Raw genomic sequence first — 27197 nt, 5'->3', positions numbered from 1 at the left:
GCATGGTCTACCGCCGGGCGCTACGAAAAATGTAGAAATTCGAAGAGAAATCGGTGGCTTGCAAGAAACCAGCCCGGATAACGTGGGTGGGTCCCGGGTCCCGGGAAAAGTTAGTACAGTAGGCATTTGATAAGTGGTTGCGGGATCTCGTTGAAACGCTTTCATTCTTCACCAAAATCTTACCGATGATAGTTCTGTGGCAAATAATAAACCTTAGTACCTGGCAGATTGATAGAGGAGAGCTTTAGATTTCATCTCAATCAAGTTTAAACTTAGGTAATTTTTTTAAGCACGCGATTTTAGAAATTCTAACTATGATGTGTTTTTGGGCGAAAGTATTGAAGAGGAATTGGAAACAAACATGGGGCAGAGATGAAGATTTTTTATTTTATGAAGATTTTTAATACTCTTGATATTGCAGAAAACATAAGAGAAAACTGAGAATAATATTACGAGAATATATCGAGACTTCAATTGATTTTTGATTATTTACTTTTGATCTTATTGATTAGATTGTCGTATAAAAATAGTATTTCATACTGCCAATAAAATAACGTTCAAATTCAGGAAAAATCTGAAGCTGGAAATCTGAATTGTGTGATTCTAGTACCTTTAATTATTCTACTATTAAATTTTTATTTTCAGTATTGTTGTCGTCCTGCGCAATGTTAAAAATAAAGATTTGTAACATCACATCATTTTAAACAATAATACACTGCTCAGTGATAAAAATAAAAATTGGTAACCTAACACAAAGATTTTTAAACAAAAATACACTGCTTAGTGATAGAAATACAAATTTGTAACCTCACAAGAATTTTTAAACAAAAATATACTGCTTAGTGATAGAAATAAAAACTTGTAACCTCATATAATTTTTTCCAATGAAAATATACTGTTCAGTAATAGAAATAATAATTTGTTATCTCGGGAAAACTTTTAAAGAAAAATACACTGCTCAGTGATAAAAATAAAAATAGGTAACCTCACAAGAATCTTGAAACAAAAATACACTGCTCAGTGATAAAAATAAAGATTAGTAACCTAACACACAAATGTTTAAACAAAAATACACTGCTGCTCAGTGATAGAAATAAAAATTGACAACCTCAGAAGAACTTTTAAATAAAAATACACTGCTCGGTGATAGAAATAAAAATTTGTAACCTGACACAAAAATTTTTGAACGAAAATACGCTGTTCGGTGATAGAAATAAAAATTTGTAACCTCGCATAGAACTTTTAAATAAAAATACGCTGCATTAGTAGCGTCTGATGATCTCTAGGAATTGACCAGTTCGAGTAACTTTCACCCTGTAACATCGGTTAGAATCGTTTCGAAGTTGAAATTTCGCTGGCAACGTACCTATACATCTGGTGATGTAGCTGCTTATCGAATGCTCGCCAGAGAACTGCAGCAAAGCAGTAAAGCTTCCTTTTCGACGGCCGAATCCTCGTGGGTGGACGCAGAGGTCATCGGGAGGATAGTCGCGATCCGTCGATCCAAGATCCCATCAATCCGCGTTCGTCGACAGTCGCGTTGGCAGGATTCCCTTCGCGGTACGCAGGATCTGGCGCCGATCTCGGAGTTATGGGACGGTCTCCCCGGTGGGGTCGCCTGAAAAATGTTGCCCGTTCCGACCATAAATTAGGAAAGAAGCTTCCGCATCCGATCTCGCGCCCCGCGGACTCGAAAATCGTTAACCCCGGACCCCTCGTCATCGACGATCGCGACACGCTTTCACAACTAATCACGATGCTACGAACCCTTGCGCATCCGTGAGAAAAATGTGATACATGCGTTTGTAAAAAACAGTTAAAATTATTAAGAAGATCAGCACTTACCATCCAACACTTGAAATTAGTATAGATACTTTTTATTTTCTCTAAGGATTCGCCGTACACTAATTGCATTTTTTCATGTCTTATTTTATCTTCTAAGTATACTATTTTCACAGTATACTAATTGCATTTTTTCATGGCTTATTTTATCTTCTAAGTATACCATCTTCGCAGTATACTAATTGCATTTTCTTCATGGCTTATTTTATCTTCTACATTCTATGGATATTTTTCTTCTAATTCTTTCACTTCTCTTATGATTCGAATTGCTTTTTAACCTCCTCTATTTAATCCTCCACACTTCTTATGCGAAACACGTATGTCAAGCTGGGTCACTCAGACCCAGTTCAGTATTCAAACAACTGCCACTCGAAAGCTAGCAGTACCATCGGGATCTAAAAATTTGAGAACACAATTTGAACGTTGTAGAACACCGTTTCCTTCATTAGGGCTCGATAACTCGCTTCCAAGTACATATATTGAATTAATTGTTGATCTCGTTCTTCACATGACAATGTCACCTTTTCGAAAAGAAACAATGTGGAACATTTTGACCCAGTGTGACAGCGGATCATGCTTGTCTAACAGTTATGTCTAATACGTCAGTCGACAGCTTTGGTTTTCTCCTGTCGCGCGATTATTTACTTATTCGTTCCCTGCGACCGATAAAGTGATTAATTATTTAAAAGCTATGGAGCGTCGAGTTAACGATAACGAATATCTCCGACATGGTTAGCTATATGATTAAATCGTAAATGTTCACCGTTGTAAACTTGAAACTCTATAATAATTTTCGAAAAATTCCCGGAGATGTTCACATTCGTGTTAACTTGACATTCATATATTATTATTCTTTGATTTGATTAATTAAACGGGCGTAATGCCCTCTAGATTACAGAATACAATAAATGCGGTGGTTTCATTCGAAAATACATAGTGTACATCCTGACAGGATATCACTAATGCAGTACTGGAGGTGCTAACACAGTACTATGATAATGCAAATGCAGTACTATGGTAGTACTAATGCATTCCTAATTTTTATGTATAAATTAAGTATGTTATTTAAGACGTTTGCTATTCAGGAATTCAGCTCCGATACTTTCGTTTCCTTTAGGCCGACGGATCCGCCACTTTCTGTCCTCATCACTGTAAGATTACAGAAACAGAGTTTATTGATTGACCATAAGATTTCGAAAGGATAGTATTTCCATCAGCTTATCCGGCGAGCAACATTCAGACTTTAATGCACGAAGGAATTATCTGCGGTCCGTGGAGACGTTCAAGTATATAGGTCAGGAGTGCCGTGTCAAGTAAAGAGGGCTCCGTAAACCGGTAAGCTGAAAACAGCATACTTTTCGACACGTCGGATCCGCTACGAGTGACATTAAATTCAGGACAACGATGGCTACGATCGGGGCGGCTGTGAGAGGCCTGGATAGTCCCAGCGACCTCCCGAAAACGTAATAAATGCAGCGGCCAGGGAGCATAATGCTCGGTAATGGGTCGGCCGGGAATCATCGGCAGCCGACTAATTCCATCGAACGATGCCTGGCCGCGTGAAATTTACGATATCGCTGGAAATTGCTGCTGGAACACCCTCTCCCTTTCCCTCTCCCTTTCTCCCGCCTTTTCCCTTCCCCTTCGCCAAGTCCGCGTCTATTTTACTGTGACGGTTCTGCTCTGGGGACTCTGATAAACCCTAATTCGTCAACGATTCCCGAAACTCGTCGTGATCTGCGCACTTCAATGATAAAAATAACACAAAATTCAGATTTTATTGATTTTTTATTTTATCGTTTGCGTACTGTTGCGTGCCAGCGTCGCTAGTTCGACTCTAACAATTAATAATTCACTTCGTAATCATTTTATCATTTTCTTTACGGTTGATCAGAATTTGTTCGAGTGCGATAATCTTTTCGAAGAACAAGAAAATATATGTATCTATTCTGTACCTGTAATTACGCGAACGCTAAATTGTTTCTATTAATCATTTCGGTCAATTGAAAGCAGCGCGATGAAATAATTACATTTTTCTTATGTGACCTCGCAATTTTATATTTCAGCCGCTCGTTTTTACCACAAATGCATTAAATCCGCAGTCTATTGATGACGCGGGAGCAGAATTTTATTCCGACTCTGAAACGAACGGAATAACATATTCATATTGTAACAGGTTATTACTACAGATCACTATCACGTGTCAGACCCAACGAATTACGGCAAAATAGATCGAAGTTTTCCTGTTCCATTATTACGCGAACCGTGGCGTATGCTTTAGCTAGAAAATTTCATCGCACATTTGATTCACCAGAAACTTCGTTGCGCCCGAGAAATTAATAATTTTTCGTCTTAAACGGTTACCGTGGATTTCCTTAACTAAGCGGCAAAGCGGAGCGATTGTTTAACGAAATGTTCGCAGCAGCTCGACGTAAGTCGGCGAGAATGGAAGTGTCAATTACTTAAACAGCGCGCGGGTTTTCGAAAGGAAAATGAACGAGAAGAAAAGAGCGTAATTTCACGCGAGCAGCTGCCATGTATAACCCGCGAACGAGCTTGCCTTTACGTTGCCGGGATGAAGGAAAAATCTGTTGAACAAGAGTCGTACTCGCGGTTAACGAACATCCTATCGCGGTATAATTATCCTGGAAGTCGTTCGGAAATCGGCGGAACGACACCGGGCACTTTCCAAACAGCGGTCTCCTATTGTTCATAAAAGATTTACTGTTTCCACGGCGCGGCGTTCGGCTAATCCCTGGAAAAGACTCGTTCAAACTTGTGGGATGCCACAGAATAGCCTACTTGAAAGAACGTCAAAACTCGAGCACCGAAGGTGAAAGACTGCTTCGTAAGAACGACGAGTCTGGATCATCGACTATTTGACGTTTTTATTACAACGCTTGCTTGGATTATGATATTCTATCATTTGCTGTGAAAGAGTCTTTCCGATTTCTACGATTCTAAAGTGTGGAGAACGCGTAACAGGTCATTTTGAATAGCTATGCCGCCTAATGCCGGTTACCATAATACCTCCTTCAATAACGATGTTGCAAAAAATATTATAAAACAGTATCTGATTGGTATCAAGAGACGAGTGCAATGCATAAAGTAGCTGTTCGTCCAGATCATTATTTCCGGAGTTTCCAAGTCCATCGGCGTTAATATAAGTGTGCATGTAAGTGTACATTTTTTTATTGCCTCGTGTAGCAGACGTTAAAATACATATACAGTAAATTCTCCCAATTTCACGCTCAGATTACACACAAAAATGGACAATTTGGGAAGAGAAGATACGATTATTCTGCGGCTCGTTTTTACAGTTACCGATTGTTAACAGCTATAAAAATGAGAGGCAATGCTCGAATAATTTTCTTAAGTAAGCGTTTCTGTAGCTTTAAAAATCGTGACGCCTCGCACTCGGATGTCCCCGAAATAATTATTTGACAAAATTCTACTTGAACAATGATCTCCAACGTTGCTTAAACGAAGCGAGAAGATCGTCCAAGAGCGGAGGGTTGAAATGTGGAACCGGTCGCCGCGATTCAAATAGCTCGATGAAATTCTAAGAAAAGACAAAAGGATCATTTCGGCGACGGCGAACGATCGAAACGGCGAGCGAAACGCGGCGTTTCCCGGAAAATTAAGTGGCGGGGTCCCGCAGGAGGTGCTCGATTAATCTCAAGGAAGCAGTGTTTTCGGTCGTTAGCGTCGCGGAGAGAGAATGAGGCGGATACGTGGCGATGATTATCCTAATATCCCGGGGTCGCGGCAGTATTATCAATCAGGTTTTTGCGAATCGGTGTAGTGCGTGCGTCGCCAAGGGAGGACCTCGGTGCTGCGAGACTCGGGCGATACATCATGCCCTGAAATCGGAAAAACCGTGTTTTTCCCGCGGAAAAGCCCTCGCGGCCGTCGCCGCTGCCGCCCCGTGTCACGCGTTCCTTTTAATTACTTTTTCTTCCGTGTCACTCGAATCACACCGCGCACCACCACCGCACCCCCTTTCCTCCACCCTCCTCCGCCCACTTTCTCCCTGCGTTTCTCTCTCTCTCTCTCTCTCTCCTCTCTCCCTCTCTCTTTCGCTCTCCACGCGATCTAATTATTTTAATTAAAACGCGCGACGTCGCGAGGGATGCCGCGATTTCGCGGCGAGGACGCGCGAGGGTAATTCACGGGACGCGGTCCAGGTGAGTTTATAACGTTGCCGGGGACATCGACGGCCAGATTAGGTCGCTGACAATCTCCGAATTTGGGATGGCTGTAAGGGTTCTTTGACACTGTCAGACGCGAGATTGTATTGACGACGTCGAACATCTTGTTTTACGATGATCTAATCGAGACGAGGAGATCTCATTCACCTCAATCTAGCTATGCAATTCGAGAATTTGGGAAACATCTCCTGTTCCTGGGCTCGTCGCAGGACAAAACATGAAGCAACGTCAACGATGGTGTATCATCGTTTGGTACTTCAGCAGAGTAATGTAAGATTACTCTCCTTATAGGATATAATAACATTTTCCAAAATAATCGCGCGGAACATAAATTAAATACAAATAAATCGTTTCTTTGAATCATTATAATGAACTGAAAATAGCACAATTTATTATAATTCTTCACACGTGTTCACGATTTTATATTTCAGCTACATACTTTTGTCATAAATGCATAAAATCCGCAGTCTAATAATAAGATAAAATCGATTGTTGATATCGACTGTCTTGTCTTACAATGATCTTGTCGAGATAATGAGATTCGATTCACCAATCTACTGTGTAGTCACCTTAATCTGGGGCTATGTTTAGAAGACTAACGCAATCCGACAATTTGGAAGCATCCCCAATTTTGAGGATCGTTACAGGGAAAAGGATGAAGAAATGTAATCGCCGATTTATCATCGTTTGATATTTGAGCAGAAGAAATAATACAATTTGAGGAAATAAAATTTCCTCTCCACACTTTCCTCCTTTCAATTAACCCATGGTCATGGTGTCTGGCAAAGGGAAGAGAAGGGTGGAATTCTCGGCCACCGGAGACCCCGTCATCATCCCTCGACGAACCGCGGGCCTCAACAAACCTGGAGCAACTTCTCGGCAAAAAGTCAAAACCGTCGAAAGTTTCGGTTCCGTCCGTCACTTGCTCCATTCATCCAACCATTGGCACAGTGTATAATGGTATATCGGTATAGTGACGAGAATGGAGCAATAGAAGCTGCGCCCCTGATCATTCAGCCACCCCTAGCTTACAGAAACTAGGATCACTTTTCCGCGAAGATGAAAACCCTCGAAGTTCCAGTATCCCTCGCCGCCCCTCACTTTCACCTGCCGGCCTCGCGAGTTCACAAGATCAGAGCAATAGAGGACCACTCCTAAGCCCATCATCCCTCCCGATCGGCGTAACCCCAACCAGTCCGAACAATTTCCCAACAAACATCAAAACCATCGGAGTGTTCTTCTCTCCCGTCGTCCTCACTTTCTCCTCTCCCTGTTCCCATTGTCCGGCGAAAGGAGAGCAAGGGGGACCGCCATTGGGGGTAGCAGGAGGTGGTCGTTGGTTACCGGAACGAACAAGTCCGAAGATCATGGCTAGAGAAAAAGGGACGAAGCCTGAAAGACTGACGGAACAAGACGTATCCCGGGTGGAGCGACCGAGAGAGACCGACGTCGAGTCAAACGGCGGGAAAGAGAGAGGAGCGAAAGGAGAGAGCAAGGTGGAGGGAAGAAGAGGCTGGCAGTGGAAGAGCGGTTCGACTCGCCTCGGACTCGGCGTGTCGGTTCGCCCGGTGCTTCTGGTTGCTGACTATCCGCGCTGTCGCTACTATCGTCGCTGGCCGTGCCAGCAACGCCGCTGCTAGCTGCTAGCTGCTGCTGAGGCTGCTGAGGCTGCTGCAGGAGCAGCTACGCGCGCGGTAAACAAAAACTCAGCGGCGACGTTGTCGGATCTTCCCGCTCGGGGTTCAGGGCCTTCCTCCCATTGGCCACCGCCGGATTTTTGTCCCTCTCCGGCTCTCCCTCGCTCTCTCGTTCTCTCCTCTTCCTCTCTGCTCTCTCCTGCTACCCTAACCGGCCATCCTCCTCCTCCTCCTCCTTCTCCTCCTCGTCCACCTCCTCCACCTCCGCCTTCTCCTCCTCTTCCTGCACTCTGCCTCCACCTCGTCCCTACCCTTCTATGTCCACGACCTCCGCGTCCCTCTGGTCCACCTGCTGCCATACTCGAAACGGCCCCACGGTCGCTGCCACGGCGCGGTGCGGCGGTGGTGCGAGCGCGAACGTCGACGTCGACGACGCGATGCGGGACGAAAGGGGAGCGAACACGGTGGCAAAGGGAATAGGAGGGAGAAAGGAGGGGGGCGACGCTCGGCGACGCAGCAGCAGGCGGCGGCGGGGGGGACGGGGGCCACAGGAATTCCCTCTCCCCCTACTTTTCCAGCCGGGTTTCGCGGCGCATCGTCTACGACACGCGCGCAACGCTGTGTGCACGCGTGCACACCCGTGCGCTACACTCTCTTTTCTTTCTCTCTCTCTCTTTCTCTCTCTTTCTCTTTCTGCCTTCTTTTTTTCTCTCTCTTTCTCCCTCGACCTCGCTGTCGTCCCACCCCCGCGGCCGGGGGTTGCACACGAAAATGGAAACACTGCTTAGACGTCGGCCGTTGTGTTCGGCAGATTAGTAGCCGTGAAATTGCACGATGACGAGATCCTGTGATCCAGATATGCGTGTGCCATGATCGCGAGCCCTTTGGTCACTTTGTCCGTCGCACGCAAGATATTGGGTTTCGGCTCGCCAACGTGTTCTGCGAGGATGCTTGCTTGTTCGGTGGTGAATAATTTTTGCTTTTGGAGATTTGGTTTGGGAGATTGGTTTTTTATGCAGATTGGTCTTTTGGGAGATTTGTTTCTGGGTGGGACTGCTTTCGGATCTCAGAGGATTTTGTCGGGCTGTGAATGAATCTTGTGTAATACTTGAATACTTGATACTCGATCGTACGAATCGAGCATCCATCATCGTATGAGTTGGTCAGAATCATAGTGGTGGCAAGTCGCGTTTTCGAAAATTATGAATTGTGCCTTAAAACGTAACTCTATGCATGCCGAAGTGTTAAAAAGACATGCGGAATCATTTATAAAGTCACTATAAATGAACTTAACTCGAAATTATCTTGGCAATAAATTCGGTCGGTAAAGGATACACACGTTGATAAACAATAATAATCCTTGTATCTCACAACGAGCGACATTTCACGTAGTATCCGCGAGGCATTTATAAAGAACGGAGTAGCCTGATTTGGTTCAGCACTTAAATTGGTCACCTATGTTGCCGAAGAGAAACTTGCAACGTTTATTAGTGGCATCAATTGATTAGAAACTGTGCTCGAACGTTGTACAGCTACATTTCTCGTAAAAGAAAAATCCGTTAAGTATTACTGCTGGCGATACTTCACTGCGAGTTGTAAATTAGGCCCGACCCATGAGCTGATACAAATAGTCCGCCTGAACACAACGAGTTTCCTATAACAAATCTCCCATAACTTCTTCTCGTCTATTTATAAAACGAGTCCTCCATAACAAGCCTGACATGTCGCAAGACAAGAGGCTAACACGTGAAGCGCCGAATATCAACTCTAAAAATTACCACAATGTCAAAGTCGTTCAACGCTCGCAAGACGGTGGCTGTGTCAATTTTGACCTGTAGTATGTAAATCGTTCGCTTAATTACTCAATTTTCGGCGATTACATGAGTAAAGTAAATTGCTATTACATTAGGGACAACGACAAGGTTAATAAATTTGCAAGAAATATCTCCAAAAATATGTTTAGAAAAATAGCTTGATAAAGCTCAGAATTGTTATAAACATCATTTATAATAATACTAACGTGACTCTTTTGCACTCTAAGTGTCTTAGTCGAAATCAGTTTGTTCGAGTATATGTCAATAAAAATGAATTTTGAGAACTCACCCAGAATTACTGTCACCCATGTGTGACCAACGCGGCACTCAACGCGCGCAAGATCATCCACAGAACCCTATTTGAAACTCTGATGACTCCCAGAGGAAGGATTTGACTAGCAATAGTAATGCTCTAATGAAGAATTTTCTCAATCGGCTTGTTCCATTATTTTGTCCAACCCCTGTACAGAGACTGAAGAGAGAAAGAGAAAGAGAGAGTGAGAGAGAGAGAGAGAGAGAGAGAGAGACACGTGAGACGAATCGCGAGGCAGCCGATATGCTCTTCGAGGCGTGTTCGTGCGAGTTCGATACACACCCCGAGCGGGGAATCTTGCCCCGTCGCGCACCGAGCGTCGTGTGTGCACGCAAAACAGCAGCGTGTGTGCATGCTGGTCACACCAGTTCGCTGGCGGTGGGGTTGACGTAGGTGTGCCTTCTGCACAAACGCACACCACACCCCTCGGGGACCAACACTCGCCGAGCGGACCGCGTGCACACCACGTGCACGGTCCCGCACACATGCAGCCCTAGCCTGCGCGCTGCTACGGCCGTTCTTTTTCGCTGAATGACGTCAGTGCGTTCGGAGATCAATTAATGTAATCGGCGATTCGGAGATTCTTTACTGTTTTTGGTACTTCTGGGAACGTCCTGAAATTACCTCGCTCGAACGTACGCCGAAGCTAAATGCGCAAACGGCTCGTTCGATAATTCCTTTGCTATTGTTCCGTGTGAATTCTTCCGTGAATTCGACCGAATTCTCTGCGTTTATAACGAAGATGCGTGAAGATTTTTATAAATGCAAAATCATTTCGAATAGAGATTTGTCGTTTTTAGTGGCCGAGAGACGTAAGATCTCTTTCAGAAATTAGAGTATGTAATACCGAGCCTTCTTTTTTACGCGATAAATGAAGTTGTACGTTCTTTTCAACCCTTGCGCACGCTCTCGAGGGTATTATGGCAGCCAAATCAATTCAAAGAGCCAATGCATCAATTTTCTTCCACATGTTTTCAGACTATTTCTTCGAGATCAAACTCGATCCTCTCATTGAATTCGATATCAGTAGCCAATATAGTAGAACTTCGATTATCCGAACCTCCAATTTTTGAATTCTTTATCATCCTAACACGTTCCGGATCTAAGTAGATCAATCCGAGGCTATCCGCAGGTTATACTATTTATAGTGTAAACAGCAAAGTCTTAATCTCGAATTGAAACTAACCAACCGTTCTATTATCCGAACCCTCGCGCTTCCACCATCAGTTTGGACAATCGAGGTCCCATTGTGATCGAAAAACAAATACCAAAAGATCGAAAGTCACAATGGCCGAGGCTCGTTGGACAACACCTTTAGAATGAACATACTCAACCACTTAGCTATTGCAATCCGTTCGGAAAGCGTGTAAGTTACTGTAATTATATTGCATATGTTTAGTTTCCCTCATGTTTTATTTAAATTCGGCATTTTTCTGAAACAGATAATTTTCAAAGTACATGTCCTTCGTAACCGGTTAGGTGTATTTCGCGAGTACACACGTCACGGAGAAATGGCAACATTTTGTTTCACGACGGGTAACACGCCTGCGCGCGGTACGAATTTCGGAAAAATATTCCGGCACAGAGAATATCTGGAATGATGGGAATAGAGAGGACGAGGACTAGAAAAGGACTAAAACCAGCGACAGAAACTAGCACAAAGGCTACCTGTACTTCCGTCGCGTCGAGAATAGCATCGGGATTTCATTAGCGACCGGTTTCTTTTTGCGGAACGTAGGAAGAAGCGAGTCGATGAATTAATGGTCGGCGAGCGGCGAGTCTCGGTGCCATATTTCTTCAACACGTGCGTCCACGAGAGCGAGGCGGGTTCGCGCGGGAAGCCGCGAGCGAGCGAGCGAGCGAGCGTGCGCGCGCGCGCCCAAGCGGCGGCCTCGGCGCGAGAGGAAATCTTGGGGACGCGTGTAGAGAGACACGCGAATCGTTCCATCGGGTTCCATTCGCGTCCTTCTCTCTTCCTCTCTCAGCCTTGCAAACCGCCCCCTTCCTCTCCCCGCCCGCCCCTTCGTTCCGAGCCCTCCGCCGCTTGCCCCCCTTCGTCGACCACCGCCACCCATCCGCAGTTTTCCTCCCCTCGAGAGAGAGGGAGAGAGAGCAGCGAGAGACGAGCACTCCCTCGCTAACCTACCGTGCACTTTTGTATGTTTAAATTGGGTTGCGTTCTACGCTCGCGCTTCGAGCGTTAACCGAATCCTTAATTACTATTCTGATTGCGTTCCGCCGCCGCGTCCAGATATCTCCGGCCCGCTCTTAATATCCAGCCCGGCGACTGGGAATTTTCGGATCGTTTCGGACCCGGTGCGCCGCGATTCCGCTTGACCGTACCCTTTCCCTCTCTCTCTCTCTTTTTCTTTCTCTCACTCTCTCTTTCTCTCTGTCCCTCTCCACGATCGCGAGCGTAATTTTAATGTCTCCCGATTCCTCGATACTCTCGGAAAGGTCCAGAATTTTTCCTAAATCGATAGAGAAATAGGAACTAATACATTCTTTGCGCTGTTCCTAATATAACTAGGCTAGAGGAGCCAATTACTGCGACCTGCCAGCAGCCTTTGGGAACCTTTGCCATTAAAGGTACAATTGAAATGACATTTCTTGAGGACTCGAAGGGAGATTCAAAAGTTTCTTTTATCGAATCTCCTCCAAATATTAACACTTTATCGTCCGGTCGTGGTTGAGGCTGCCACTCAGTAAGGACTGGCTTAGTCGCGCGCGCATTTGCTCCCAGTACCGGCTAAATTTTCGCTATTCATTGTGTTGTGCTTATTCCTTTAGAAATAATAATAAATAATAATAATTATTATAATTATAATTCATAAGGATATGGGGAGGTCAGCATACAGGAGGTCAGCTACTAACAAAACAGTAAAGAAGCGAAAACCGTCGATAGCTAAAAGTCGATTAATAGGCTATCGGTCGATAAGCATTGGCAATCGAAAAGCCGATTAATAGGCTAGCGATCGATAAACATTGGCAATCGAAAAGCCGATAAATAGGCTAGCGGTCGATAAAGTGTTAAGAGACAGAAGGGAACGGTTCCGGAACTAGTTACTGTGTGCCTATGATCTACAGACTGTGCTTCAGTTACCGTGTCTCAGTTATTGTGTCTCAGTTACTGTGCTCCCTGCCTAACTACTGAGCCTCGACAACTGTGCACAATAATAATTTAATACTTAACATACTTTCATGAATTTTATATTCTATGAAAAGAAATTTTATACGATAATAAGTCATTTAAAAGTTCACGTTAGAGATGACAGCTCGAACAAAATTTCATATTTATATTTCTCCTCTTTAAAAATATGACAGAAACGATTTGAGATTTGAGGTTATGTAGGCCTATCCCGTGGCAAGCGGCACGGTAACTAACGCATCGAGCAGAGAAAGTAGGTTCAGTTACTGTAGCACAGTAAATAAACTACTGAATTCGAATAAATAATCACTGTTTTGTTTTTCTCCAACGATAATTCTCACGCCCCCTTTCCGACCAGGAAGATTTAACCCTTCGCTGTCATGCTAGGTCAAAATATCTCACTTTTTTGTCGAGAAAATGATATTGTTATGAGAAGAATAAAATTAACAATTAATTCCATATATTTGAAAGTAAGATATCAAGTTCTGATCTGAGAAAACGACGTTCTAGAATGTTCAAATCATATTCTAAAATTTTTGGATCTCAATGGTATTGCTAGATTTTGAGTGACAGTTGCTTAAAAACTGAACTGGTTCTGAGCGGCCCAGAATTACACACGCGTTTCCTACAAGAAGCGTGACAGCGGAGGGTTAATTAACCTGTCCGAAAATCACGTTACTCCCCAAAAAGCAGGCTTCTCAGTCAAAAATTCGTCGCCTCTTAATCGAACGGCATTTTCCACCGACGAGTCAATATCAACCTTAATACGCTGTTCTCCACCCGGTTCATGATCGAACTCGTGATCTGCACTCGTGACACGACTGCTCGGACATTTGAACCGCGTGTAATTAAAACGTTCTGGAAAGAACGAGCCGGAAAATCGCGGAAGGTCCGTAACGCCCGGTGAAATTGTTCGGCGGCCGCGATTTTTCAGAATTAATGGCGGCCCGTTGCAGCCGTGTCGATTACGGTGATTACGATTTCGGGCCGCGGCGGAACCAGTTGCCGGGCTAGTAAATCAAAACTGCAGTTGCAGCGCGCGTTGCAGCGCGTTACGTCATCGATCGCGTGCGATTTTAAGGACCGACCGACCGGTTACGTGCGGAGAAATCGGGGAACGCGGTTGTGACACCGCGCCGATACGAAAATTACACATCCTGCCGCGACTTTTAGCCGAGCGCCGCGTCGGCCAAGTTCCGCGTACGCGTTCCGAGTAATTGCATCGGGTTATGCCAGGGAGGATAGCGGCCGGCTGATGGAAACATTCGAGCGGACGGCCAAGCCGTTGACCAGCCCGAAGTAGATTGCGTCGTCTTGACCGGTCAGTCTATTGGTAAGTTCGGCCGGGAAAAACTTTTCTGGCCCTGGCCGCTCAATTTCGGAACAGCTTGGACTAAGATCCTGCCGTACACAGCCTCGTGAACTTGACTGTACCGAGCTGAAGGAACTTCGGAATCGGTCGCTGTAAGACGTCTACTTGAGTCATATGTTCTGCTAGAGTTCACGATTTTTTCTGAGATCTGCGGTTTTTAAATCTGCAGGAGCAATCTGTCGTGTTTGGTCGACGTTATTGGATGGTATGGATGGGTTGTTCGAGTAGAAAGGGCTCTATTGTCAGACATCGAAGTAGAAAAAGCTATCTTGTCAGACATCGAAGTAGAAAAGGCTATATTGTCAGACAACGTAGTAGAAAAGGCTCTATTGTCAGACAACGAAGTAGAGAAAGGCTCTGTAATGAGACAACGTAGTAGAAAAGGCTATATTGTCAGAAAAGGAAGTAGAAAAGCCTCTATTTTCCGTGAACGATGTCGAAAAGTAGAAGTATTAAACTCTCCATGCTGAGATAACTTAGTAGAAGTATCTCTCTCATGATCAGACAACGTTGAAATATTTCTATGACAGAAGGTGGGTAAATATTTCTTGTAAATCAATTAAACGCCAGAAGATTACAGATAAGGAAAATAAAACGAGCTCCTTCATAGATCAGACAAGTAGAAACAAGTGCGTCATGGATCAGGCAAGTAGAAGTGGCTCTTTCATAACTCTCTCCTAGCGGAAAAAAAGAAGACTTATTATTCTACACGTAAAGAAATAAGTAGTAGTTGCTCCTTGGCGAAGGAAGTCAATAGAAATAGCTACAACATGAAGTCAGGAAGTGGAAGTAAGGAAGTGGTTTTTGCAAATAGTGATAGTTCTCGCTCGGAATCAATCGGTAGACATTGCTCTCCTGCGGAGGAAGAAGGTTGACATTGCTCTCCCATAAGTGGTTAAAAAATTAACATTACTCTTTTGCAGTGGAAACCAAAATTGAAATTGCTTCTTGTAGGGAGAACAAAGACCAAAATTATTTTTTCACAGACGATTAAAACATTAAAATTGCTGTCTCGTAGGGAGAACAAAAATCAAAATTACTCTCTCACAGAGGCTTAAAAAAATATGATGGCTCTCTTGTAAGGAGAAAGAAAAAATCAAAATTATTTTCTCACAGACGATTAAAACATTAAAATTGCTGTCTCGTAGGGAGAACAAAAATCAAAATTACTCTCTCACAGAGGCTTAAAAAAATATGACGGCTCTCTTGTAAGGAGAAAGAAAAACTCAAGATTATTTTCTCACAGACGATTAAAACATTAAAATTGCTGTCTCGTAGGGAGAACAAAAAATCAAAATTGTTCTTTCACAAATGCTTAATAAATTAAAATCGTTGTCTTCTAAACGAAAATTAAAATTGTTCTTTCGCACGTGTTAAAAATAACTCTTCCGTAAGGCGAAAAAATGAAGATAGCTCTCTCACGGGGGAGAAGAAAACTGGAGATTGCTCTCTCCCGCGAAGGGAACGAGTTCCATCACCACTCCCACAGAAGAAACCGCGAAGGGTATCCGCTAGTTGGAATCGCAGCTACCTTCGGATCATCCTTGACAACTCGAGGGCTCGGCTACTTTCTCCCGAAGGACAGTGGACGGATAGATCGTTCCTCGGAATCACGGCGAGTGAGTGACGCGGCAGAGAGACCGGTTCGATTAGTATCTTAATTGTAACTTTAATTGTGTTCCTCGTTTAACGACGAAGTTATCCAATCACTTTCCTGGCCGTCGATGGAGGCTGGGCTAAATAGTTTCATGAAAGTGCTGCGAGCTGGAAGTTATATCGACTCTCGGAGTGAACTTTCGTTCTCCGTTCTCGGCAATCGTCGTCCGGTACACGCTGCGATTAGCATTCGGCGAATGCACGCGAATTATGTCTGCCGTTTCTTTTCCGTCCCTTTCTTTCGATTTTCTTTTTCGAACAAACGGGCCCGCAGAGATTTACTTCGTTAGCCGCGTGTCCCGCGGTCGAGGTATCATCGAATGACTTCTCGTTAAGCGTCCGATCGGTCGAACCCGCTATCCCCTCGCTTTCTATTTCATCTTTCCGCCAGTTTGTCCTGTGCAATTATGTTTAATTTGCCTCTTCGTTTCACTCGCGATCAGATCGGCTGCGAGCGGAACGTCCGCGCGCCGGTGAAACGCTGCTGTGATTCATTAGTAGACACCGGATTTTATGCAATTATACGCTGAATTAGTAGGTGCAATTTCAAACAGCTGATAAATTAAACGGTATTTATGAATACCGGTATACTATTTTCAGTTGATCGAAATCGTAATTTATCACGATATTATCGAACATCTCTGTATCGGCGATCGTCCAGTTAGTTGCGCAAAGCGTGCGAACGCTGCGCTCTCGTTTATTTACTTAACGTTATTACGTATTTATATTCATCTGCATAAATTTATCGTCACCGACAAATGCACACGATAAATTGCAGAGACTGCGTGCAATTGAATTCAAGTGAAATCAAAGATTACCGAGATACGTCGTTGATCAGACGAGTGGAAGTGGCTCGGTTATGATCAGACAAACAGAAATATCTCTACGCCGGAGGAAGGAAGTGGAAGTATTTTTATCGAGCACAAGTCACGTGGAGAAAGCTCTCTCATAGATCGGACGCGTGGATCGCGCGGATCTCGCGAATCGGGCAAGTAGAAGCAGCACTTTAATGGATCGAACGAGTAGAAGATGCTGGCAGCGAGGAGCAAGGAAGTAGAGTCGGCTATCTCATAATCGGACAAGTAGAAACGCCGATCTGTCCACGTTCTTCCAAGAATTTAAACATCCGAAGCCAGCCTTGTCTTCAAGGTATCTCGGCCGAACCAACAAATTAAATGATGAACTTCCGACGACCGGACGCGTCGTTTCCGGCGAGATCTTCTCTCCTAGGAAGACGCGCGTCCCGTTGCTATTCGTCGGGGCCGGGAGACGTTTCGGGGTGAACGGAGGGTTCGTTTGGTTCATCCAGTTCCGGATTGGGTGCGTCGGCGGACCCGGAAAACGGCGATTCCCCGCGAGACGGTGTTCTCACGGCGCGCGGCGCGGAAATTATCGCGGACGACTTAAGGGGATCAGTTATCGGTAATTGCGATCGTCACCCCGACAGACGTCACTAGACGTTTCCGTCCACTTTTCCGCAACGCCAGCTTCCTTTCCGGCGCGAGCATACGCCGACGACCATAACCATCGACGATGACGACGACGACGACGACTCCTCGTGGGCAACGCCGATTCCCAGGGCCCCCCTCGGATGCGACTCGCTTGTCGCCCCGAGCACCGACGCCCGATCGTAATCTCTCTTTCCGCGAAATATCGACGAGCACGCCTCGTATCGACCCGCAATATTCCGGCGGGCATCCTCGCGAAATGTATCTTCTGCGTTGATTGTGTCTCGGCGAGTGTGTGCGACGCTCCGACAGCGTTTGCGCCGCTGTCGGTCGTTGCATGTTGGTGTCAGTTCAGATAACGGGATTAAAGTTCGATAAATATGGCCGCTCGGCTAATTCTGCTCTCCTCTGAGCAGTTTGTTACGGTTCGACTTCGTTTGTCCTGTTGTTGCTCGAAGCTTGTCCGAGATCGTAAACTCCGTTGCAGCTAAGCACGATTAGGCTTGATAAATATAACGGGTCGGCTGATCTTGTTCTGTTCCGAGCTGTTTGTTTCAGTGCGGCTTGGTTTGTGTTGCTGTTCACTGCTGTGTGTCGGTGAAGTTCAATGCGATTAAACTTCGACAATTCAATTTTTCTTGGAGACTCTAGAATTTTTTGATCAAACCTGTGTTCGATGGCTCACTATATTTTGGCTCTAACAAGTTTTCCAGAGACTCTAGAATCTTTTCGTTAAGTCTTGAGCTTATGTTCGATGTTCTACTATATTTTTGCATGGCTTTAATATTTTTTTTAGAGATTTTAGAATGTTTTCGTTGGTCTTGAACATGTGCCCGATGTCCCACTATATTTTTAAATGGCTGTAAAATATTTTCAAAGACTCTGGAATTTTTACGCAGCTCACAAAGCAGTGTCCGATGCCTCACTATATTTTTGCATGGCTCCAAAAATATTTTCAGAAACCACAGAATTTGTTCGTAGCTCTAAAATCTGTGTCCGATGCCTCACTATATTTTTGCATGGCTCCAAAAATATTTTCAGAAACCACAGAATTTGTTCGTAGCTCTAAAATCTGTGTCAGATGTTCTATCATATTTTTGCATGTCTCCACAATCTTTTGTTTGCGTGTTGCTTGGTTTATATCGCCGTATGGTATAAATAGTACACTCTGTTGAAGTTCAATGCAATTAAACAACAACAAATACAGCGGATATGTTGATGGTGTTTTGACCCGATGATGTTTCCTAAAAATGACAACGTTCGCGTTGCTATTGATCGTCGAATGTTTGTAGTACCGGAGTCGATTAAAAACGACGCGATTAAATTTTGACGAATATGGTATTTATGACGACTGTGTTCCATCCAGAATGATCTGTGAGAGGATGATTGTATTTGTGTTACTGTTGGTAGTTATACATTTGCATTACTGTCAATTTACATTAGTGCCAATTGAAGATAAGACGATCAAACTTTGATAAGTACAGCGTAATTGCGCTTGTATTACTATTGTTAGTGCTCGTTGGTGCTCCTTGTGAGCTTCGAGATTTGTAGAAGTTTGCACGTGGTGTGCCGTCCGAATGATATGGTTTTTTCTGTGTCTTGTGAGTCCCTTATGGTCTCGTGTCCAGTGAGTCCCTTGTGGTCTCGTGTCCAATGAGTCCCTTATGGTCTCGTGTGTAGTGAACCGTTGGCGCTGACGAGGTTCTTCTCCTGACTAGGTTGTCTTGTCTCTACTCTTGTCTGTCCGCTAGAGGACCGGAGTCATCCCTAATATCACCTCGGTCCTCCCTACTCCTCTTGACTTAGGGTGGGCGGCAAGGAATTACGGTCCAATCAGTGCAATCCCAAATCCAGTGAGACTGCCCCAAAACGGTGGGCCGGGAGTTAGGAGGGAGAGTGGCAAAATAACTCCTGCTAGACATCCCGCGCTGATGGGCCTACGTGCCCGAACAATGCCAGATCCAACCGTAATTGACTGGACTGTAATCAAGGACCAGGAGACGTTATGACGGTGCCGCATGTGCCCGGGAACGGCCCGGGACAGACCCATACCGTCCGGGTACCCAAGCACATGCCCCCTGCCATAAATCCTGGCCACTTGGCCGTAACAACTATTGTTTGGCACATTCTGATAATATCACATCTATAAAAGCGAAAACATATTGTTTCGGTGTCCGAGAACATCAATCGCTTATAGAACTCGCGATTCTCTGGCGCGGTTGTTACGCTAGCTTCCAATAGCTCCAGTTCGCGGCCGTTTAACCATGTTTGACCACGTTTGAACGCTTACGATCTGCCAAGCATTACAACCATAATCATCGCTTAGCTCTAACATGGTGCCGCGAATTCCGTTCGACAAGAGACGGCAGGCTCGACTTAATAATCTTCGCGAAGGGCGAAAAGTTCGCTCGCGGCCGAGGAGCGAAACGGTAATTTCATCAAACGGCGAACCCGCGAGCAAATACCGGCGGGCACAAAGGATACAATTGCTCGACGGTTCCATGGCTCGATTATTAATTAAGTTTCCTCCGGCAGACGTGTTTGCGAACCTTCAATTACCGTAAGCGGCGGTTAGACCGCGTGAAAATTTCATCGATTACGCATCCTGACGCGCCGCGCGAAGACTATAATTCTTCACACTATTTCGAACCGCGCTCATCCTAATCCCGCGGCGATCTTAATCCTGCTTCATTAATTACGAAGTATCGCGTTCGGTCGCTTTCTAAAAAATTCTGCGCAGCTGAATACTTTCAGCTACATGGTTTTACACTGAACGTGCCGAGCACTAAAACCGAGTGGTTCGTCTTACAATTATAAAAACTGTAACATTGCGTTTATTTAGAGTTTGTACCATTTTTCTTGTACGAGAAGGTCAGAATCATAGTTGTGTGAGTCACATTATCTTCATTGTGCGAAACAGGGAGTGCTATTGTTTTCTAACGTGTCCATTGTTTACTGACCAAATGTATTGTTGAGACAATTTAGAATGAAGTGAATTTATAATTAACTTTATAACTTATTTTCATTGTTTTTATGACGGTTTGGCAGGCATAGATTACATTCTAAGACATAAGTTAGAATCTTCGAAAATGACGCTGTAATTCTAACCCATTCATATTATTATACGGTGACATTAATTTGAATATGTACATAGTAATGCTAGAATAAAACGATGACTTAACTTTTTTATTTCTAATTCTTTTGCCACGATTCGAAGGCAATTCGAAGGCCACATGAAACGTTTCGAAGGCAATTCGGAGGCTATATGACACGATTCGAAGGCAATTCAGGGGCCATATGACATGATTCGAAGGCAATTTGGAGGGCATATGATGCCATTCGAAGGCAATTCGGAGGCCACGTGACTCTATTCGAAGGCAATTCGGAGGCCATATGATACGATTCGAAGGCAATTCGGAGGCCACATGCTATGATTCGAAGGCAATTTGGAGGGCATATGATGCCATTCGAAGGCAATTCGAAGGCCACGTGACTCTATTCGAAGGCAATTCGGAGGCCATATGATACGATTCGAAGGCAATTCGGAGGCCACATGCTATGATTCGAAGGCAATTCGGAAGCCATATGATACGATTCGAAGGCAATTCGAAGGCCATATGATACGATTCGAAGGCATTTCGGAGGCCACATGCAAGGATTCGAAGGCAATTCGGAGGTCATATGATACCATTCGAAGGCAATTCGGAGGTCACGTGACACTATTCGAAGGCAATTCGGAGGCCACATGAAACGATTCGAAGGCAATTCGGAGGCCACATGCTATGATTCGAAGGCAATTCGGAAGCCATATGATACGATTCGAAGGCAATTCGGAGGCCACATGCTACGATTCACAGGCAATTCGGAGGCCACATGCAAGGATTCGAAGGCAATTCGGAGGCCATATGATACCATTCGAAGACAATTCGGAGGCTACATGACACGATTCGAAGGCAATTCGGGGGCCATATGACGCGATCCGAACGCAATTCGGAGGTCACATGACATAATTCGAAGGAAATTCGGAGACTACATGACACGATTCGAAGGCAATTCAAAGGCCAGATGCCACGATGGTTACGTATCTAATACCTACCACGTACCTTGTAGTTTCACGTTTTTCTTACCTGACTCACACCATGACCACTCAGACTATTTTGTGTATTCTTCGGGGAATACGTGTCGCGTGTCGACCCTTATCATCGACGTAGCAATAAATTACATAGACCTGCCTGTATGTTTGAATAAAAAGAGTCGATCATTTCCCACAAAAGCATCTTTGTAATTTCAATGATCCTAAAATAGAGAATCGCAAACCGATCAGTTATAATCAGACATCTTCTGCGTCACGTTTAAGAAACAGAAGCCAAATAGAAACTTCTTTTCTCCTTCAGTCGTTTTAATAAGCTGAAAGGAATATATCGACTTCTTTTAATTCTTTAAATTCATTTCCTGTTTTATGTTCGACTCGCTCATTATTGTCATAAATCCATAAGATCCGCATTCTAATTACAATATTCAGCTGCGATACATTTGGTGCTAATGCCGCGAAATCTGAAGATTCGTGTTTCACGGTTGCAATTACTTTCTAATAGCGTAACAAAAAATGCACTCGGTCTTGCTTGTTGCAGCTGGCTCTATCATTTATAGACACAAATTACGTAAAAAAAAAGAAGAAAGATTTCGAGTTCTACGCAACAGTTATAATGTATCCTTGCGTTCCTTTTTCGTGTACGAATGAGCGAGCTCGGTGCTCAGACAATTTGTTCAGGCAGCGTGTCGCAAATGAAATCCCCGGTGGCCATTCGAGATACAAATATCCACCTAAAATAACCGGAATAACCATATAAAATGCGGCGTAACAGGTAGAATAAAGAAAACGGAAGCCGGGATCGAGCAGAACTGGTTCTTTTCATACTTTCCATGGCCTGGCACACGATCGCGTGTCGATCGCCGGTCGATTACGATCGCCGTTCCAGCGGGAAATCGTTTCTTTCGCGTCGGGATGATCAGCCGCAGATATTTTTAGGGACCGGCATGCGCGCGAACGGACGCGCTCGCGCAAAATGCGACACGTTTAACGTTTCTGTTTCTCGCGCTCGGCGATATCCGTGCAAATACCGGCGACCTTGCACCTTGATTTACTTTCGTCGGCGTTTTTTTATCGGACCGCCGCTCGGCCGCGACCGCGAACATAACGATAACGTTGCCGCGCGGTGACAAAACCGAGCCGGCCGGCGATCCGCTGGAATCTTAATGGAGATCGGGGATCGGATCGAGAGCCTCGCGGCCGCGATAAATAAGTTTCTCGCCCGATTACGCGCGACCCGATTGCGTAAGAAAGAAGAATCCGCCGCTCCTGCACACCTCCGCCGATCGCCGCTCTGCTCGTTTTGCTCGCCCGTTTCGTCCGTAATAATTGAACGTCTATTCGCGGCAACAGACAGTTTCCGGATCGCCAGTTCGGCGTCGCTTTATTTTACGAAACTTCCGAATTCCATTCTCCCGATGTATGAGCCGTTTATTTTGAAAGCGGCATAAGTCACTTTTTCAAAAAAATCGAGTTAATGGTAACACTAATTACAATTGAACGGTATCTTCTCATTTTTAGAAAATTTCCAATCAATAAGTTGAGAACTATTGAGATTTGTTCGAGAGAAGTTTTGCTAATTAACGGTATAACAAACATGTTTATTTCGAAAGTGGCGTAAGTCGCTGTACTCAGGAAAGAACTTTTTGACATTTTTCAGCTAGCTTTGAAATCTTATGCTCGTAGAAGTCCCGTTTTAATTTTATTGGCAAAATCAACGACACCATTTTTACGCAACATATATGCTGCCATTCACGGGAATGTTTCATTTGGATCGTTCATTGCATTCGTCTAAAAAAAGAAAAAATCCTGACGAAAATGTACTGCTTCGATTTCAATCTACTCAATTTTTAATGCGAAGTCTGTGCGCTGCATTTATATGAAATAAATTTCGTGGGATTGTTTTGCTGCGAATTGTGAACTTCATTGTACTGATAATTGAATTGTAATCATTTAACCGTCAATTAGCGAGCGTGAAAGGGGACGCGCAGAGAAAACGTGACTCGAGACGCGAGGGGAAGAAGTTGAACGTGGATGAGTTATTGGTTTGTAATTGCAATGTATGCCGGGCGATGTTAATGTCTATTAATTAAATAATTATAGTCTGCTGTTAGTTGGTTCACGTCGTTGCGAATCCAACAGAAACAATAAGAATAATAACGTTCTTTCTTTACAAGGATTCTTGTAGTCCAATACGCAGCCGGTATCCGTAAATAGTTTTAAATACTGTGAACGAAACGCTGTGTTTCACTATTGTAGTACCCTTTGTTTAATAAACGTTTCAGGCGAACGATACGCAGGATTAAGAAATGCTTTTCTTCCTCCGGAGTTAAAGGATGAATAAAAGAAAAATCGAGGCCGCTGCAGAGAACGGTCTAACCAAGCGCAGTCTGAATCCACTGCGCCCGGAGAGGAATGTTCCTTAAAGACGAAGTGCTTCTTTGATATATTCCTGTTATCTGGAATTTCCGGTCTGGTTAAATAATAGAACTCCGTGTTCGGGACGTGTCTTTATCTTGCTCTTTTATTAGGTCGACCCATAAATTTCCGTGGATTTTTAAATTGATACCGTAACCGTTTTTAAACGCTGCTCTTAAGATCTACGGCGGTCGGTTTCGTTGCAAAGTGCTCTCTAACTCAGCAGCTTAGCGAAGCTTACAGCTTTAATTTTTCTTAACACGATCTTAATAATTGTTCGGCTTATTTGGAGACTTTCACTTTTACTGAAATTATAGATTGCACGTTTAATTAAATAAAATGGACTATTAACATTTAATTATATAAAATATAATTAAATGTTAATTATAAATATTATAAATGTTAATTATAAATATTATAAATGATCAATTATTTCCAGTAGAAATAAAAGTCTCCAAATAAGCCGAACAATGTTTAAGATCGTGTTAAGAAAAATTAAGTATATTATTATTTAATATAAAATTAATTTAATTAAATATCAATGAAATATAATTATAAAATTTAATGATATAAAATATAGCTGTAATATATATAATAAACCGAGCATTGTAATAAATAGACTTACAATATCGATGTAAGGTTATATTTTACTAAATAAATGTAGAGGATTCGATGTTATGCAAATTACACAATTACATAGCTGGTGAGTTATTATTCAAACATGTCCGATGTAATCTTTTTAACGATACTGACACTCGAAAATTTGACTTTATTATTAGACTATATTCTGTGACAATTTAGCAGTCCGATAAATCTTGGTAAAAATTAATTTATTGAAACGTATGTATAAAACGTGAATAGAAAACTGTGCGTGACTTGTATATTATTGTTGACAATTCCAGTAGACCGTTGTATTTCTGTATGTGACTAATTCCTTCAGATTTCAACGAGCAGCAATGCACAAATATCCGCAGGTCAACGACCATCCGATTTCCAGAGGAATCCGCATTATTATGGACACAATAAATCTGACAAAATCTGTCAAAACAACGCCAACCATAAACAACGTCAACATCGATTTCCTAAAGGCGAAAACAACACGCTCCACATAAGCAAACAATAAAGAACCATATGAGGTTCTTAGTCGAGAAGTGGCCTAAGCCTGAAATGATGAAAAATGAGTTAATCGCAGAAACAGTTAGTGTTAAGTATAGTTGTTTTATTTACCATAAACGATTTCTGCATATTTACGTTAACATGTTGCATCAACGTCACAGAACTTAATATTTCAATTTCAATTCGATTAAACTTTTAATGTTATTGCAATTACTACTCTTTCACTTTATTTTGTTTACAATAGAGCTGCAATCCTATAATCTGTTCTGAATTTTTTGGAAAAAAATTTCGTCCAGTTTTCAGTTTTGTATTAACGTCATAGAACTTAATATTTCAATTTCAATTCGATTAAACTTTTAAGATCGTCGGCATGGCAGACAAAGTGGTAAATGATGTTATTGCAATTACTACTCTTTCACTTTATTTTGTTTACAATAGAGCTGCAATCCTATAATCTGTTCTGAATTTTTTGGAAAAAAATTTCGTCCAGTTTTCAGTTTTGTATTAACGTCATAGAACTTAATATTTCAATTTCAATTCGATTAAACTTTTAAGATCGTCGGTATGGCAGACAAAGTGGTAAATGATGTTATTGCAATTACTACTCTTTCACTTTATTTTGTTTACAATAGAGCTGCAATCCTATAATCTGTTCTGAATTTTTTGGACAAAAATTTCGTCCAGTTTTCGGAATACTAAGAAACGTGACTTACGCAATTCGGCGACCGAGAGACTCGTACCGAAAGAAAATTCGGCGTTAAATAATTTCTCCGGAAATATTCTCCGGCGACTTCGGCCAGGATTTTCCACTAATTTACCGGGGACGAGCGTAACCGCGATTGTTACCAATCACGACGGTGTGAACGGCGCAGGAGTCCACGGTCGTTTCGAGTCCGGTGTAAAAACCGCTCTTGTTCAGCACTCGCGGCGAGCGGCTATGAGTGACATTACTCGCACGAATCCTCTCCAAAGTGTCACCTGAAAATAACTCAGCATTGCTATTCTAGTAGCACGCATACAAGTGCACGGGCGCAGCGCCACCAAAGTCCTCGTACGCATTTAAATCAAGGCGGACTCCTCGAGGGCACTCTCCGGCATCGAAGTCAGGCTTCAAAGTGAACACACGGACTTTCTATCGTCGCGCGAGCACGCTCGCGCGGCGTTCTCTGTGCAGAAAACAATTAAAATGCGCGTACGGGATGCTTCGCGGGGCTCGGCGAAATCGCGAGCCGCTCCTCTTATTTTTTCCCCCGTTTGCTTCTCCTTTTCTCCCCCCGTTTCGTCCTGTTCCCACCCGTTTTCATCGTTCTTGTCCGCCTCGTTTCTTCGCCGCTTCCTCTTGCCCTCCCCGTCGCGATTTATCGGTGCCATCTCGAAGCACGGGAACGCTTTCTTGCTCTCGTCGAGAGCCGGGGAAATTGATAACAGTCTGTCGATCGCCGGACCGCGGTGCGTTCGCTCGGACATCTGTATTTCTGGCTCTGGATCGGTGCGCTCGGATCCACCGCGGGTCGCAACGATCGCGAACTTTGCGATTCTTCCTCAGCTTAATCTTCCACTAATTCCACTAATTGCAACGGACACAATAGGAATTGTCCGGAGTCGATTTTTCGATCTTAATTGCAAATGAAAGGCAAGCTACTCTTTTAATGGTCTGCTCTCGGCGACGGTTCTTTCTCACCTTGGATGCGACTCTCGAATATGGAATCCGCCTTAACAATGCTTCTCTGACACGCTGGAAACGGGGCGGCATAAATTCTCGAGATACAGCGAGGAGCAGAACTGAGTCGACAGCTTTTAAAATGGTTCAACTTCTCAAAAATTGGACTGGACGACTTGAAGTTCTTGGAGATGTTACAGGGATCAATTTACTGAAATGACTAAAACATTTTTTCTTTTATTTCGTTGTTACTTGGAACGACGAAAAAAGCTCGCATTTTTTAACCTTCGCGTCGGGGCATATGAAAAGAATTTAAAAAATTCGTTTTCTAGACTTTGGTAACCTACCTTAATGATTATATTGAAAATTTCTAAACAAACACAAGTTTTGTTCGTAATATCGTCTTCATTGTATATGTAACTCATTAGACCTACTACATGACTCGCGTAAGCTATTACAATAACGTAATTAC

General features: G+C 43.6%; 1 protein-coding gene across 5 annotated transcripts in view; it reads right to left on the bottom strand.

The window, feature by feature from the left end:
• LOC143260122 (uncharacterized) overlaps window positions 1-27197 on the bottom strand; it is a 91892-nt gene that overhangs the window by 7691 nt on the left and 57004 nt on the right. The window contains exons 2-4 of one of the 5 annotated variants that reach the window (XR_013034223.1): window positions 2364-2498; window positions 1846-2237; window positions 1061-1618 (exon numbers count right to left, since the gene is read on the bottom strand). The gene's annotated coding sequence lies outside the window, so the exon portion shown is untranslated. Of the gene's footprint in view, window positions 1-1051; window positions 1619-1845; window positions 2499-27197 lie in introns of those variants that run through there. The other 4 variants (XR_013034222.1, XR_013034221.1, XR_013034224.1 and 1 more) reach the window with 4 other exon arrangements.

Source organism: Megalopta genalis, chromosome 10 (genome assembly GCF_051020955.1).
Source record: "Megalopta genalis isolate 19385.01 chromosome 10, iyMegGena1_principal, whole genome shotgun sequence".
Taxonomy (NCBI): Eukaryota; Metazoa; Arthropoda; class Insecta; order Hymenoptera; family Halictidae; genus Megalopta; species Megalopta genalis.
This window is presented reverse-complemented; position numbering and strand designations above follow the sequence as displayed.